Below are 19,011 nucleotides of genomic sequence, written 5' to 3'. Positions count from 1 at the left end.
CAGTCCTATGATCCCAGACAGTAACATATGAACTCACAGTAGAGGTACAGTCCTATGATCCCAGCCAGTAACATATGAACTCACAGTAGAGGTACAGTCCTATGATCCCAGACAGTAACATATGAACTCACAGTAGAGGTACAGTCCTATGATCCCAGACAGTAACATATGAACTCACAGTAGAGGTACAGTCCTATGATCCCAGACAGTAACATATGAACTCACAGTAGAGGTACAGTCCTATGATCCCAGACAGTAACATATGAACTCACAGTAGAGGTACAGTCCTATGATCCCAGACAGTAACATATGAACTCACAGTAGAGGTACAGTCCTATGATCCCAGACAGTAGGAGAACACTCAGCAGCCCCAGACACACTGCTGCAGCTCTTAAAGGTCTCTTCTCTGGTTGCTCAGACTGTCGATACATACAAGGTGTGTGTGTGTGCACGTTTATGTGTGTGTGTGTGTGTGTGTGTGTGCGCGAGTGTGTGTGTGTGCGCGTGTGCGTGCGTGTTTGTCTCTGTGTGTGTGAATGCATAGATTATATGATTCCATATGCATATTTCCCACAGATCCAGGGTAGCCCTGCAGCAGACACCTTTTCATTCCTGGTCTCGTAACTGCGTCCAAAGCATGTCACAGTTCTCCCTTCTGTCACCATTAGGCTCACCAGGACCAGTACATACAAAATACAAGACAGGAAATCAGTTTGCTCACGTTTCAGAAGTGTTAAAAAATCCATTGTTTGGTAACTGCCCCTTTCCTCCCCCCAGATTCTGCAAAAACAATATAAGTAGCTGGTGCTTACCCTCCCCCTTCAGGTTTCTCTCTTTACTCACCCTCTTCTGAACTCTCAACCAATGTGAACCACATGATGATGTAGGCTGTGTGTCTGCCTCATATGTCTGATTAGCTCAAATAAAAACCCTGCAGCAATTTCAATGAACATTCCAGAAATATATATCTATTGTAGGCTATCTATTAGAATGTAAGCTACAACTTTCTGGGTCTGTTGTAACTAAGGAGTGTACAGTAGCACAAGCAGGATTCTTTGGGGCCAAACTTGAGTTGGGCACCAATATCAATAATTTAATATGATATAGTTTGATCTCGTTATGAGTGAGATATCATTTCAATTTTTAATTTAAAAAAAAAAAAACATATATACACTGCTCAAAAAAATAAAGGGAACACTAAAATAACACATCCTAGATCTGAATGAATGAAATATTCTTATTAAATACTTTTTTCTTTACATAGTTGAATGTGCTGACAACAAAATCACACAAAAATGATCAATGGAAATCCAATTTATCAATCCATGGAGGCCTGGATTTGGAGTCACACCCAAAATTAAAGTGGAAAACCACACTACAGGCTGATCCAACTTTGATGTAATGTCCTTAAACAAGTCTAAATGAGACTCAGTAGTGTGTGTGGCCTCCATGTGCCTGTATGACCTCCCTACAACGCCTGGGAAAGCTCCTGATGAGGTGGCGGATGGTCTCCTGAGGGATCTCCTCCCAGACATGGACTAAAGCATCCGCCAACTCCTGGACAGTCTGTGGTGCAATGTGGCATTGGTGGATGGAGCGAGACATGATGTCCCAGATGTGCTCAATTGGATTCAGGTCTGGGGAACGGGCGGGCCAGTCCCTAGCATCAATGCCTTCCTCTTGCAGGAACTGCTGACACACTCCAGCCACATGACGTCTAGCATTGTCTTGCATTAGGAGGAACCCAGGGCCAACCGCACCAGCATATGGTCTCACAAGGGGTCTGAGGATCTCATCTCGGTACCTAATGGCAGTCAGGCTACCTCTGGCGAGCACATGGAGGGGCTGTGCGGCTCCCCAAAGAAATGCCACTCCACACCATGACTGACCCACCGCCAAACCGGTTATGCTGGAGGATGTTGCAGGCAGCAGAACGTTCTCCATGGCGTCTCCAGACTCTGTCACGTCTGTCACATGTGCTAAGTGTGAACCTGCTTTCATCTGTGAAAAGCACAGGGCGCCAGTGGCGAATTTGCCAATCTTGGTGTTCTCTGGCAAATGCCAAACGTCCTACACGGTGTTGGGCTGTAAGCACAACCCCCACCTGTGGACGTCGGGCCCTCATACCACCCCCATGGAGTCTGTTTCTGACCGTTTGAGCAGACACATGCACATTTGTTGCCTGCTGGAGGTCATTTTGCAGGGCTCTGGCAGTGCTCCTCCTGCTCCTCCTTGCACAAAGGCGGAGGTAGCGGTCCTGCTGCTGGGTTGTTGCCCTCCTACGGGTAACAACCCAGCAGTATACATGTCTAGAAGGCCATTCCAGGTAAGTATACATGTCTAGAAGGCCATTCCAGGTAAGTATACATGTTTTAGAAGGCCATTCCAGGTAAGTATACATGTTTAGAAGGCCATTCCAGGTAAGTATACATGTTTAGAAGGCCATTCCAGGTAAGTATACATGTTTTAGAAGGCCATTCCAGGTAAGTATACATGTTTTAGAAGGCCATTCCAGGTAAGTATACATGTTTTAGAAGGCTTCCAGGTAAGATACATGTCTAGAAGGCCATTCCAGGTAAGTATACATGTTTTAGAAGGCCATTCTGTAACGGCGTTCGTCTGTTGAATGAAGAAAGTCGGACCGAAATGCAGCGTGTAGGTTACTCATGACTTTAATGAACAGAATAGCGGTACATGAAATAACTGAAATACAAAAACAACAGAACGGAACGTGAAACTAATTACAGCCTATCTGGTGACTACTACACAGAGACAGGAACAAACACCCACAAAATACAAAGCGAACTCAGGCTACCTAAATACGGTTCCCAATCAGAGACAACGACAAGCACCTGACTCTGATTGAGAATCGCCTCAGGCAGCCAAGCCTAACAACACCCCTAATCAGCCGCGATCCCAAATAATACAAACCCCAATACGAATACAACATATAAACCCATGTCACACCCTGGCCTACCCAAACATATAACAAAAACACAAAATACAATGACCAAGGCGTGACACATTCCAGGTAAGTATACATGTTTTAGAAGGCCATTCCAGGTAAGTATACATGTTTTAGAAGGCCATTCCAGGTAAGTATACATGTTTTAGAAGGCCATTCCAGGTAAGTATACATGTTTTAGATGACATGCATTAACAAAGTAGTATTTATTAGGGGTTAAAAGGGTCCATTTCCATAGAAGATGTGCTAAAAGCAGTCTCAGGCATAGTGCTCCTCCTCAGGTGGGTTAAAATGATTTTAAACAAATATGAATAGTTCAAATGTCAACTTAGAATCTGAGTCTATATTCTTTGGAAGGTGTCCTTCCAGTCAAGGAAGCAGTCTTTGTCATGGGACAAATACCTCTGTGAACAGGTAACCTATTCAGTCAAACACCATCACACCCACACACACATACAGACACACACACACGCACACATCAGCCCGAGTACCAGACCTGTTTGTGCTAACAAACATGATTGTCATGACAAGTTGTAGCATGGAGTGGAACGTTGGCACGAACAGATATGGTCCAGAAGAACGGACGGACGGGTGAACGACAGACACACACATGCACACACAGGTAACACATCATAATAATAGGGTATACATAACAGTTCATGAGTGTTGCAGTGTCATTCATAACAACAGTCATAACACCATGAATGAATTTGTCAGTATCATTCATAACAACAGTGATAATATGAATGTATCAGTATCATTTATAACAACAGTCGTAACACCTTCATGAGTTTGTCAGTATCATTCATTACAACAGTCATAACATGAATATATCAGTATCATTCATTACAACAGTCATAACATGAATATATCAGTATCATTCATTACAACAGTCATAACATGAATATATCAGTATCATTCATTACAACAGTCATAACATTAATTTATCAGTATCATTCATAACAACAGTCACAACACCTTCATGAATTTATCAGTATCATTCATAACAACAGTCATAACACCTTCATTAATTTATCAGTATCATTCATTACAACAGTCATAACATGAATTTATCAATATCATTCATAACAACAGTCACAACACCTTCATGAATTTATCAGTATCATTCATTACAACAGTCATAACATGAATTTATCAGTATCATTCATAACAACAGTCATAACACCTTCATTAATTTATCAGTATCATTCATTACAACAGTCATAACATGAATTTATCAGTATCATTCATTACAACAGTCATAACATGAATTTATCAGTATCATTCATAACAACAGTCATAACACCTTCATTAATTTATCAGTATCATTCATTACAACAGTCACAACATGAATTTATCAGTATCATTCATTACAACAGTCATAACATGAATTTATCAGTATCATTCAATACAACAGTCACAACACCTTCATGAATTTATCAGTATCATTCATTACAACAGTCATAACACCTTCATTAATTTATCAGTATCATTCATTACAACAGTCATAACATGAATTTATCAGTATCATTCATTACAACAGTCATAACACCTTCATGAATTTATCAGTATCATTCATTACAACAGTCACAACATGAATTTATCAGTATCATTCATTACAACAGTCATAACACCTTCATGAATTTATCAGTATCATTCATTACAACAGTCATAACACCTTCATGAATTTATCAGTATCATTCATTACAACAGTCATAACATGAATTTATCAGTATCATTCATTACAACAGTCATAACACCTTCATGAATTTATCAGTATCATTCATTACAACAGTCATAACATGAATTTATCAGTATCATTCATTACAACAGTAATAACATGAATTTATCAGTATCATTCATTACAACAGTCATAACACCTTCATGAATTTATCAGTATCATTCAATACCACAGTCATAACATGAATTTATCAGTATCATTCATTACAACAGTCATAACATGAATTTATCAGTATCATTCATTACAACAGTCACAACATGAATTTATCAGTATCATTCATTACAACAGTCACAACATGAATTTATCAGTATCATTCATTACAACAGTCATAACATGAATTTATCAGTATCATTCAATACCACAGTCATAACATGAATTTATCAGTATCATTCAATACAACAGTCACAACATGAATTTATCAGTATCATTCATTACAACAGTCATAACATGAATTTATCAGTATCATTCAATACAACAGTCACAACATGAATTTATCAGTATCATTCATTACAACAGTCATAACATGAATTTATCAGTATCATTCATTACAACAGTCATAACACCTTCATGAATTTATCAGTATCATTCATTACAACAGTCACAACACCTTCATGAATTTATCAGTATCATTCATTACAACAGTCATAACATGAATTTATCAGTATCATTCAATACAACAGTCACAACATGAATTTATCAGTATCATTCATAACAACAGTCACAACACCTTCATGAATTTATCAGTATCATTCATTACAACAGTCATAACATGAATTTATCAATATCATTCATAACAACAGTCACAACACCTTCATGAATTTATCAGTATCATTCATTACAACAGTCATAACATGAATTTATCAATATCATTCATAACAAAAGTCATAACACCTTCATTAATTTATCAGTATCATTCATAACAACAGTCATAACACCTTCATTAATTTATCAGTATCATTCATTACAACAGTCATAAGACATTTGTTCAAATCATTCATAAGCAATTTTCTAAATAAAGGTCCCTTGATATAGCTCTTTAATTATCAGTATAACGGAAGTGCATATTTTACTGTCATTGCACCCAAACCCCTGACACACTATTTGCACATCAGTCTGGGTGCTCCGGGTACGCATCAGAGTATTACCCAGGTAGCATTGGCATTTCAGGGGTTTATGATTCTGATTCTGATCTGCCTTCCTCTACAGGATCGGTGGGTCTCCCGCTGGACGGTTGAGCTTACGTTGTCACGATTTCCACCGAAGTTGGTCCCTCTCCTTGTTCATTCGCCGGTCGAAGTCCCCGACCTTCTAGCCATCGCTGATCCACTTTTCATTTTCCTTTGGTTTTGTCTTGTCTTCCATCACACCTGGTTCCAATTCCATCAATTACATGTTGTGTATTTAACCCTCTGTTCCCCCTCATTGTCATGGTCGGTAATTGTTTCTTGTAGTGCTTATACACGGTATGCTGGTATTTACCGGGTTTTGTTTGACCCATTTATTGTATTGTTCTGTTGACGGTGGTTTATGTTTATTAAATGACACCGTTGCAAATCAGTTTTCGCTCTCCTGCGCCAGACTTCTCTGCCGCCAGTACACACCTCACTACGTACGTAGGCTAATGCGATTAGCATTAGGTTGTATAACAAGAACATTTCCCAGGACATAGACATATCTGACATTTCAATCAGCATGTTAAATGTGCAACCATAGGGAAAAAACTCAGAGGCCACCTTTACTCTTTACACAGAGACGCGTACAAAGTTCTCCCTCGCCCTCCATTTGGCAAATCTGACCATAATTCTATCCTCCTGATTCCTGCTTACAAGAAAAATTAAGGCAGGAAGCACCAGTGACTCTGTCAATAAAAAAGTGGTCAGATGAAGCAGATGCTAAACTACTGGACTGTTTTGCTAGCACAGACTGGAATATGTTCCGGGATTCTTGCGATGGCATTGAGGAGTACACCACATCAGTCAATGGCTTCATCCATAAGTGCATCGATGACGTCATCACCACAGTGACAGTACGTACATACCCCAAACAGAAGCCATGGATTACAGGCAACATCCACGCTGAGCTAAAGGGTAGAGCTGCCGCTTTCAAGGAGCGGGACTCAAACCCGGAAGCTATGCCCTCTGACAAACCATCAATAGAGGACTAAGATCGAATCGTACTACACCGGCTCCGATGCTCGTCGGATGTGGCAGGGCTTGCAAACTATTACAGACTATAAAGGGAAGAACAGCCAAGAGCTGCCCAGTGACATGAGCCTACCAGATGAGCTAAATAACTTCTATGCTCGCTTCGAGGCAAGTAACAGTGAAACATGCATGAGAGCATCAGCTGTTCCAGACAACTGTGTGATCGTGCTCTCCACAGCCGATGTGAGTAAGACCTTTAAACAGGTCAACATTCACTGCAGGACCAGACGGATTACCAGGACGTGTACTCCGAGCATGTGCTGACCAACTGGCAAGTGTCTTCACTGAGGATGCCCCCATTCGAATCGGTTGGGCTGTAGTGGAGCAGATTGAGAGCTTCAAGTTCCTTGGCATTCACAACACCAACAAACTAACATGGTCCAAGCACACCAAGACAATTGTGAAGAGGGCACGACAAAACCTGTTACCCCTCATGAGAATGAAAAGATTTGGCATGGGTCCTCAGATCCTCAAAAGGTTCTACAGCTGCACCATCGAGAGCTTTCTGACAGGTTGCATCACTGTATGGCAACAGATCGGCCTCCTACCGCAAGACACTACAGAGTGCGTATGGCCTAGTACATCACTAGGGCCAAGTTTCCTGCCATCCAGGACCTCTATACCAGGCAGTGTCAGAGGAAGGCCCTAAAAATTGGCAAAGACTCCAGCCACCCTAGTCATAGACTGTAGACTCTCTGCTGCCACACGGAAAGCGGTACCGGAGCGCCAAGTTTGTCCAAGAGGCTTCTAAACAGCTTCTACCCCCAAGCCATAAGACTCCTGAACATCTAATCAAACATCTAACCAGACTATTGCCCTATTGTTATTTTACTGCTGCTCTTTAATTATTTGTTACTTTTATTTGTTACTTTTTGGGGGGGTATTTTCTTAAAACTACATTGTTGGTTAAAGGCTTGTAAGAATTTCACTGTTGGATTCAGCTCTGTAAGGCTCAACGCAGGAGATGAGAAGCAGGTACAGGGAGTGAAGCATTTAGTATAGACGGACTTGCAATGAGACTGGAACAGTGTCTGGACATAAACATGACAAACAATGCTACTACAGGGAACAACAGAGGAGCAGACATATATGCAGTGGCAATCAACAACGTGAGGGAGTCCAGATGAGTCCAATGAGCACAGCTGCGTGTAATGATGTGAACAGGTGCGTATGATGACTGGGTAGCCTGACGCCCTCGAGCACCAGGAAGGGGGAACGGGAGCAGGCTTGACAGGCGCATGTGACCAATACAATTTGATTTGGGTGTGTCAGGTGTGTTTGTGATACAGGACGAGAGTGAGATATCTTGTTGCTCCACTACAGATACAGATACAGTAGATATTTTTCCACCCTAGCAGGATTAGACAACACCTTTGTCTCACCTAAGATATGTAGGCAGTATAAAAGTCTCGGAGAGTTTGAGCAGAGAAGCTGCAGACACTGAACACTGAGATGGTCATTAGTCAGCTGGATCAGACAGAGACTTTGTGAAAAGCTTCTGTTTAAAACCATCAACGTGGCTTTACATCATTTATCTTACCTTCATAATACAGTTTATTTTTATTTTTGTTGAGTTTAGTCACATAATTTCTCAATTTGCAGGAAGTCAGCAAGTCAGATGTGCATCCAGACTTGCAGCCACTCCTTTCCCCCATCTCTTTCAACCCTAGTTTTCAAATCCTCATCAATCCATGGAGCCTTAACAGTTCTCAAAGTCAGTTTCTTAACAGCTGCATGTTTATCAGTAATTGGAAGAAGCAATTTCATAATTGCATCAAGTGAAGCGTCTGGATGCTCCTTTTAACCACATCAGACCAACACATATTTTTTTACATCATCTGCAAAATATTTTGTATGATCTCTTATACACTATTTTAGGCCCATCTTATACATGGAGTGTACAAAACATTATGAACATCTTCCTAATTGAGTTGCACCCCCTTTTGCCCTGAGATATATGTGCATGCAAAGAGCAAACAACAAGCTGCACAAGAACTCACTACTGTAATGGTCCAGGTTACAAAGTGGCTCAGTGACTCGTGTTTGCATCTCAATGTGAAAAAAACTGTTTGCATGTTCTTCACAAAGAGGGCAACAGATGCTACTGAGCCAGATGTCTATGTGTCAGGGGAGAAGCTCCAGGTGGTATCCGATTTTAAGTACCTTGGCATCATACTTGATTCCAACCTCTTTTTAAAAAGCATGTGAAAAAGGTCATTCAAATAACTAAATTCAACCTAGCTAATTTCCGATTTATATGAAATTGTTTGACTACAGAGGTAGCAAAACTGTACTTCAAATCTATGATACTCCCCCACTTAACATACTGCTTGACTAGTTGGGCCCAAGCTTGCTGTACAACATTAAAACCTATTCAGTCTGTCTACAAACAGGCTCTCAAAGTGCTTGATAGGAAGCCCAATAACCATCATCATTGTCACATCCTTAGAAAGCATGAGCTCTTGAGTTCGGAAAATCTTGTGCAATACACCGACGCATGTCTTGTATTCAAGATCCTTAATGGCCTGGCTCCCCCTCCACTCAATATTTTTGTTAAACAGAAAACCCAGACATATGGCAGCAGATCCACAAGGTCTGCCATGAGAGGTGACTGTATAGTTCCCCTAAGGAAAAGCACCTTTAGTAAATCTGCATTCTCTGTGAGAGCTTCCCATGTCTGGAATACACTGCCATCAGACACACATAACTGCACCACATATCACACTTTCACAAAATGCTTGAAGACATGGCTAAAGGTCAATCAGATTTGTGAACATGGTCCCTAGCTGTGTGTTGCCGCTTTCCATGTTGTCTGCTGTCTGTAGCTTGTGAGGTGTGGAAACACTTTGTTGCTTTTATGAATTTTGTCTTGCTGCTTTTTGTTCTATGTTGCTCTGTCTGTATGCTATGTCTTGCTTGTCCTATGTTGCTATGTCTTGCTTGTTCTATGTTGCTATTGTCTATATTGTAATTGTTTTTAATAACCTGCCCAGGGACTGCAGTTGAAAATTAGCCGGCTGGCTAAAACCGGCACTTTTACTGAAACGTTGATTAATGTGCACTGTCCCTGTAAAAATAAAGGAAAAACTAAACTAAATAAACTAAACAGCCTTAATTCGTCGGGGCATTGTCAGTAGGATTCCAAAATATTGTTCTTAACTCTTATTTTTCTTAAAACTGCATTGTTGGTTAAGGGCTTTTAAGTAAGCATTTCACGATAAGGTCTGCTGTTGTATTCGGTGCATGTGATTTTTATTTATTTTTAAATGTGATTTATAAGGCACCACGGTCCAGCCCTCTTGACATTCTAATTTTCTTCGTTATGGAGAAGCTCTCTAAGCACTCCTCAGCATGACTTGAATCCGTTTTCCTGCTTAACTGTTCGCAGGTCACCCGCGTAGCACAGGATTACAGCCTCTCGTCCAGTGTTGAGTAGTTTTACTGAAAGGAAGTGTGCTTCTTCTCAGTCTCCGGTCTAAACTAGCGTCATACAGATATATTCTGTACCCAACTAGCCCACCTTGCGCTACGTGCTTTGTACTGCTTTCTCACTAGAGAACAAGGATACTTTTGAGACTAAGTTAGCCTACGCCACATGCTTTGTCTTCACTAACAGGGTGCTAGCAATAGCTTTCACTAACAGGGTGCTAGCAATAGCTTTCACTAACAGGGTGCTAGCAATAGCTTTCACTAACAGGGTACTAGCAATAGCTTTCACTAACAGTGTGCTAGCAATAGCTTTCACTAACAGTGTGCTAGCAACAGCTAGTCTATTAGCCCATGGGGTTAACACTGCCTAGCTAACGCCAGGACTAGCTACAAAGCTACCGTCGGCCAGCACACATAGCTCATTCTGTTATCTCTGCCCTTGGTAATATTACTTCTCCCCTCGTTTAGCTTAAAAGCGCCCTCAATGGCTAGGCTGACCATTCTGTTATTCTCTGTATTATGGTCATGTGGGATTTTTTTGCGGTGCTCTCTGGCTTAAAAAGTGCTAACTACAGCTAGGCGTTCAGCCCAATAGGCTGTTACTAGCTAACTACGCTGTGCAGACTTCACGGTCAGGCTTGACAGATCCATCTCTCCCGGAGTTCAGGCTACTGCTTTCCCCTTTACTGGGTGGCCTAAGCCAATCAAATTCCTGGAATTACCATATTCTCCAGTCGAAGCTCGATCCACACGCCGAGCCCTAACACTGCTATTTCCCCTCCACCGTGGAAGAGAACAGGCAGACTGTTTGCCCACACTGCAAGACGGACGCATATAACCATATATTTTTTTCAAGAATTGTCTTTTTTATTTTGAGAATTCAAAATTCGTTGGGAGTATAGTTCAGCCCAGTGTAATTCAAATTACAAAATACTCAGAAGTATTTCAAATACAGAAATACTGCCCATCTCTCCTTGAAGTCACCCTGCAAGCGAGTTTGTCACACTAACGAATTGACAGTTTTTTTGCTGGCTGCAACACAGACATTTAGAAAAGTAACTGTTGAACGCATGCATCTGTAGTGTAGGATTGTTACTATCTATTCTCAGAGAAATACTGCCGCTTTTGAAATATAATGGTTTAAACAATTACATTTCTGAAACCCTGTCAAATTCAATCTCAATTTCACAAATGATGAATACTGTCTCTGCCCTAGGCAATGTTATTGCCACTAGGTGTCATGGTAACACTGTATTGCATTCTTATGTTCATGCTTCTTTGACCTCAACCAGCTGTCTGCATTCACCAAGATGTATCAGCTATCACCTGGGTCATTCAGACAGTCTGTGTACAGTAGTAGGCCTTTTCACAGTTCTCAGAAATGTAGATCAGGGACAGAAGTTATGGCATGCCATATTCTTTATCGTAAAAGATAGTTTTGCTTATAGGCCTTATTATTTGACCTACGTTCTAAATATAGATCATCCCTGTTTTATAGTTAACCAGACTAGGTCTCATCTATGGTGTGTGCTAGAGAAGGTTAATTACAGGGGTTAAACTGATATACCACGGCTGTCAGACAATCTTTATCAGGGCTCGAACCACCCAATTTATGAATATAGATCGTCCCTGTTTTATACTTAGGTTATTACAGTGGTGTTTGTAGTTAATAAACCTTTTAAAACCAGTAGAAGCAGGCCATTTATTCCCTTAAACTCCCTTAAACTGCTTGATTACACTAATTGTGTAATCTCTACAGAATTACTGTGAATACCTGTGAACTCCACATTCCAGTAAGATTGTGATGGATTAATTCATCCTAAGTATCTCTACACTTCCAAAGGATACCATCTAAGCTTTTGGTTACACTTCCTTTAAAAACCCTGTTCATAACAGATCATATAAATGTGCTTATATTGCATGATAATTTCAAGACAGCACAAACATATCAGGGACCAGGCATCCTCTGAATGTGTCATGGAAGGGAAGCCAGAGGGCACAGCTGGCTTGGTGCTTACAGTAAAGGCTGGCAGCAGGGTGTGCCCACATTGTAGTCAGTCACCCCCTCCCTGCCCCTGTCTCTGACCCCTCTCCTGGCTAGCTTCCCCCTCCGTTGTTGCAGGCAGGCCAGGGAGGCCAGGCACTACTACTACTGCTGCTAGCCTGCTACTGTTTTTCCAAACATTCATTTCCAACCGCTGCTGTTATCTTTGGCTAAGAATGTGTTAATGGTCACGTCACCCCCACGTAGCAGATGCCGCATGTCCTTCAGAACCTACTATGTGATCACACTTCAGTGTAATGCACTGATGTCCTGATGCCAAGTTAGGATCATCGCAGAGTGTTTTGTGGTAGTGTGGTGTGTCCTTTGTCGTCATCTCAAGTTCAGGGCCTGTATTAATAAGGATCAGGTCCCCCCCCCGTACATATAATCTTATTCATTATGCTCTAATTAATAGGCAAAAGTGATCACACTCTGAGACGCTTTGTGAATGACCAGATCCCAGGAGTCCTTACAGTTCTCCTGTAAAAGTGGTACCAAAAGCAGTTCTACCTCTGAAGCGGTATTATATTTCCCAGTGTTTAGCGTCACTTGACTTTATAGACTCAATGACCCTTCTGAACTTTCCCTCCACTCTGGAGTTGCTCTGAAATGGCTCTTTGTTTTGCTCTGTCTGATGTTTTGTTCTTTCTCTTCACATACTTGTTATTGTCACTGTATATAGTATAATATACCTTCTGTCTCTTTCTCTTCACATACTTGAGTCACTGTATAGTCAGCTGACTACATGTCTCTCTACATGTCTCTCTACATGTCTCTCTCTTCTCCCTCTCGTTCTTTCTCTCTTTCTCTGTGTGTGTGTGTGTGTGTGTGTGTGTGTGTGTGTGTGTGTGTGTGTGTGTGTGTGTGTGTGTGTGTGTGTGTGTGTGTGTGTGTGTGTGTGTGTGTGTGTGTGTGTGTGTGTGTGTGTGTGTGTGTGTGTGTGTGTGTGTGTGTGTGTGTGTGTACAGTACAGTACAGTACAGTACATGTATGTTTCTTTACGTCTCTCTCTTCTCCCTCTAGTTCTTTCTCTATATAAAGGCAGAGGGGAGGAAGCATCTCTGTCATTATTTGGCCCTGTTGGAATACTCATAAAAAGTTTCCTTCCTTCCTCTCTTCCTTTAAGCTATTGCTGATCTGACATGGATAATCTGGTGAAGCAAGATTTCCATTGCATTGCATTCACTAAATATGTCATGTCAGACCAAGGAAGCGAGGAAGGGAAGGCACTTGAAATGAAATGCATCCTGGGAGGGATATCACTACTCCACCCATCCATCCCACTTCAGTCCTGTGGGGCTCTAAACCTCAATGTAAGATCTCGGTCGTATTTATTAGGCACCAAACGGAACAGACTGAAACAGGGAGGCACTATCAAACAGACATGCTAATATTTCAGTTTCCATTGCTAAACATTTTGCTATGGTGTAACCTAATGAACAGGAATCAGCTCTGTGCCCCCAGAGAGATGGGAACTAAAGTTAAGCCATGTGGGGTGGGAAGAGCCAAACAGCCATGAGCTCATTGTTGCTGTTCCTGCCAGCGCTGAGCTGAAGGGGTGGGGTGGGGCAGACTTTACACTGAGGCTCCATACCCGGAGCCAGGCCAAGTGTTACGGTAAACAGAGGCTCTGCACTGTAATGTTATTAAACACAGAGTTGGTCCAACCTCTTTGGATTTTCACACCCTAGGCCCGTCGCTCTCTGTCTGTCTGTCTGTCTGTCTGTCTGTCTGTCTGTCTGTCTGTCTGTCTGTCTGTCTGTCTGTCTGTCTGTCTGTCTGTCTGTCTGTCTGTCTGTCTGTCTGTCTGTCTGTCTGTCTCTGTCTGTCTGTCTGTCTGTCTGTCTGTCTGTCTGTCTGTCTGTCTGTCTGTCTGTCTGTCTGTCTGTCTGTCTGTCTGTCTGTCTGTCTGTCTGTCTGTCTGTCTGTCTGTCTGTCTGTCTGTCTGTCCCCGTCTCTCTCTCTCTCTCTCTCTCTCTCTCTCTCTCTCTCTCTCTCTCTCTCTCTCTCTCTCTCCATTTTTGCAGTAGAGGGTAGTTTCCACAGACTGGGAAACGGATGTATTGGGGAGAGGTGAGACAGCTGACTGTTTGGTCCGATGTGTAGGAGGAGAAAGTGTAATGGAGATTAATTAAGGGAGAGTGATGGAGAAGAGGGGACAGAGGAATGGAACAGACATACCATTGATATTATTTCCATTACTGACTGGAGAGTTGTGAGGTTATTAGCAGTGTGCTCCGTCACTGATATACTATATACAGTGGCAAGAAAAAGTGAACCCTTTGGAAATGCATAATTGGTCATAAACGTTTTGTCAAAGTCACAAAATAGACAAACATAGTGTGCTTAAACTAATAACACACACATTATTGTATTTTTCTTATCTAAATTGACTACATAATTTAAACATTCACAGTGTAGGTTGGAAAAAGTATGTGAACCCCTAGGCTAGTGACTTCTCCAAAAGCTAATTGGAGTCAGGAGTCAGCTAACCTGGAGTCCAATCAATGAGACGATATTGGAGATGTTGGTTAGAGCTGCCCAGCCCTATAAAAAACACTCACAAAATTTGAGTTTGTTTTCACAAGAATCATTGTCTGATGTGAACCATGCCTCGAACAAAAGAGAATTGTTGACTTGCATAAAGCTGGAAAGGGTTACAAAAGTATCTCTAAAAGCCTTGATGCTCGTCAGTCCACGGTAAAATAAATAGTCTATAAATGGAGAAAGTTCAGCACATATCCTGGTACACAGAGGGACTCTCAGGGACATGAAGAGAACCGTTAGGCCTATGCTCTCTCTCTCTCTCTCTCTCTCTCTCTCTCTCTCTCTCTCTCTCTCTCTCTCTCTCTCTCTCTCTCTCTCTCTCTCTCTCTCTCTCTCTCTCTCTCTCTTCTCTCTCTCTCTCTCTTCTCCTCTCTCTCCTTCACTCTCTTCGCTCTTTCTCTTTATTTACTCCTACTCCCCTTCTCCATCCTCCTTTCTTTCTTTCTCTCTAATTCTGTCTTTCCTGTCTTGCACCCGCTCATTCCTCTCAATATTTTATTCCTATCTCTCCTCTTTTATCATCCCCCTAACTTCTCTCATCCACTCTCCCTCTCTCTCCCTCACTTCTCATCCACTCTCCCTCTCTCCCTCACTCTCTCTCCACTTCTCATCCACTCTCCCTCTCTCTCACTTCTCATCCACTCTCCCTCTCTCTCCCACTCGCCTTCTTTCTCTCTATTTAGTTATTCTACTCTTCTTCTCCATCCTCTCTCTCTCTCACACTCTCTCTCTCCACTAGATTACTTGTAGTTTTTCATTTTGTCTGTCTGTAATTTTTTTGTAATGACTTGGTGCTGCCTATTTTGTCCAGGGCACTCTTGAAAAATATATTTTAATCTCAATGAGTCCTTCCTGGTTAAATATAGGTTCAATTAAAAATTCAATTAAAAATATCTCTCTCTCCTGTTTTGCACCCCCTCCTCTCATTATTTTATACCTGTCTCCTATTTTATCATTCACCCTCAATTCTCTCATTCACTCTCCCAGGAATTTCATGAATGTCTTCTACATACAGTCCTGACATTTTGTGGGTTTAGCAAGTGCAAAGTGGACCATAAACAAAGTGTGTAAATGACCTTGTTCAACCAGTATGACGCGCGTTTCACAGCCTGACAGACTCATTTGCATTCTTTGCAGACTGAGGGTTACTCTCCTGTTTCAGTGTTACAGTATTAGAGTGTTCCAGTGTTGTTGTGTTAAAGTGTTACAGTGTTAAAGTGGCACAATGTTGCTGTGTTAGTGTTGCACTGTTAAGTTGTTATAGTGTTACAAGTCTAAAAAAATCACATTAATTCTCACTAACAGTGCATTCGGAAAGTATTCAGAACCCTTCCATATATCCCATAATAACAAAGCAAAACAGGTTTTTAGACATTTTTGCTAATGTATTAAAAATAACAAACATAAATATCTTAGTTAAATAAGTATTCAGACCCTTTGCTATGAGACTCAAAATTGAGCTCAGGTGCATCCTGTTTCCATTGATCATCCTCGAGATGTTTCTACAACTTGATTGAAGTTCACCTCTGATAAATTCTATTGATTGGACATGATTTGGAAAGGCACACACCTGTCTATAATGTCCCACAGTTGACAATGCATATATATTTTATTTTACCCCCCTTTCTCTCCCCAATTTCGTATGGTATCTAATTGTTAGTAGGTACTATCTTGTCTCATCGCTACAACTCCCATACGGGCTCGGGAGAGACAAAGGTCGATAGTCATGCATCCGCCGAAACACAACCCTACCAAGCCACATTACTTCTTAACACAGCGCACATCCAACCTGGAAGCCAGCCGCACCAATGTGTCGAAGGAAACACCGTACACCTGGCGACCTTGGTTAGCGTGCACTGCGCCCGGCGCGCCACAAGAGTCGCTGGTGCGCGATGAGACAAGGATATCCCTACCGGCCAAATCCTCCCTAACCCAGACAACGCTAGGCCAATTGTGCATCGCCCCACGGACCCCACGGACCCCCCAATCGCTGCCGGCTGCGACAGAGCCTGGGCGCAACCCAGAGTCTCTGGTGGCACAGCTAGCGCTGCGATGCAGTGCCCTAGACCACTGAGCCACCCTGGAGGCCCCGACAATGCATATTAGAGCATAAACCAAGCCATGACGTCGAAGGAATTGTCCGTAGAGCTCTGAGGATTGTATCAAGGCACAGATCTGGGGAAGGGTACCAAAACAGGATTAAAGGTCCCCAAGCACACAGTGGCCTCCATCATTCTTAAATGGACTCTTCCTAGAGCTGGACACCTGGCCAAACTGAGCATACGGATGAGAAGGGCCTTGGTCAGGGAGGTGACCAAGAATCCAATGGTCATTCTGACAGAGCTCCGGAGAACCTCTGTGGAGATGGGAGAACCTTCCAAAAGGATGACCATCTCTGCAACACTCCACCAATCAGGCCTTTATGATAGTAGCCAGATGGAAGCCACTCCTCAGTAAAAGGAACATGACAGTCCACAAGGAGTTTGTCAAAAGGCACCTAAAGGACTCAGACTATGAGAAACAAGATTCTCTGGTCTGATGAAAACAAGATTAAACTCTTTGGTCTGAATGCTGTGTCACATCTGGAGGAAATCTGGCGACATCCCTATGGTGAAGACATGGTGGTGGCAGCATCATGCTGTGGGGATGTGTTTCAGCTACAGGGACTGGGAGACTAGTCAGGATCGAGTATAAGATGAACGGAGCAAAGTACAGAGAGATCCTTGATGAAACCTGCTCCAGAGCGCTCAGGACCTCAGACTGGGACGAAGGTTTACCTTCCAAGAGGACAATGACCTAAGCACACAGCCAAGACAACGCAGGAGTGGCTTCGGAACAAGTCTATGAATGTCCTTGAGGGGCCCAGCAAAAGCCTGGACTTAAACTGAATCGAACATATCTGAAGAGACCTGAAAATGCTTCTGCAGCGACGCTCCCCATCCAACCTGACTGAGCTAGTGAGGATCTGCAGAGAAGAATCGGAGCAACTCCCCAAATACAGGTGTGCCATGTTTATAGCGTCATATCCAAGACTCGAGGCTGTAATCCCTACCAAAGGTGTTTCAACAAAGTACTGAGTAAAGGGTCTGAATACCTAAGTAAAAAAATTCAGTTGTTTTCATACTTTTGCAAAAAAATCAAAACCCTGTTTTTGCAAAGAAAGTAAATATCAAAGCCCCCCTCCTATCTTACCTGCCTAACCACTACTTACCTAACCTACCCTCTCCTATCTTACCTGCCTAACCACTACTTACCTAATTTAGCACCACTGGGTGCCCTAACCAAAATACAGGGGGTGGTCCGCCCAGGTCTTATCTAGTGTGCCTATACAGTGAATATACTATGGGTACACAAACACACACGCACACAGTGTGGATTATAATTCATGGGCATTTTGGTAGTGGTTGATACATTTTTCGTCTGACACTTAAAAGCTGAAATTACAAACTTCAGAAGCCTTTTTAATTCAACCTTCAATCTTACATTACAAGTTTTTAATTTCCTGCATTTCAAGGAGGTTGTCCTGCAACAGGGTGATCACATTAATATTCTACATCTGTAGCACCACTCCTCTTATCACAGGAAGATTCACACTTGACTATCTCTCCTCTGTGTCTCTTCTCAGAAAGACAAGCAGCTGGAACCTAAACCCAATGTTTGCGCAGCTCAAGCAAATTAACTTCACAGGAATTAATAGGCCTAGCACTTCGTGGTAATGCTATATCACTGGCAAACGTTACCGTTAAAAGATAGAGATGGAAAGTGGTGAATAGAATGATGACAGGCTCTATTCTCAGAAGCCAGATGAAAAAAAGGAGAATGTCAACTGCCTGACTTCAACCTCCATCACAGGAGGTGGTAATGGCTGGAGTGGAATCAGTGGTTTCCAGGTGTCTAATGCCATTCCAGCCATTATGAGTCATCCTCCCCTCAGCAGCCTCCACTGATCTCCATTGTATATGCTAACATAGCTCTAGCATGCTGTTATACAACTCATAATGCTGCAGGACTGCAGCCAGCTTAGACCCGCTGTTACTCGTCTACCTCTGTAGTTTCCACAGACGTGGTGTTGATGGATGTG

The sequence above is a fragment of the Oncorhynchus gorbuscha genome, unplaced genomic scaffold, assembly GCF_021184085.1.
Source record: "Oncorhynchus gorbuscha isolate QuinsamMale2020 ecotype Even-year unplaced genomic scaffold, OgorEven_v1.0 Un_scaffold_1728, whole genome shotgun sequence".
Classification (NCBI taxonomy): Eukaryota; Metazoa; Chordata; class Actinopteri; order Salmoniformes; family Salmonidae; genus Oncorhynchus; species Oncorhynchus gorbuscha.
The sequence above is the reverse complement of the archived record's forward strand: the minus strand, read 5'-3'. Positions refer to the sequence as shown.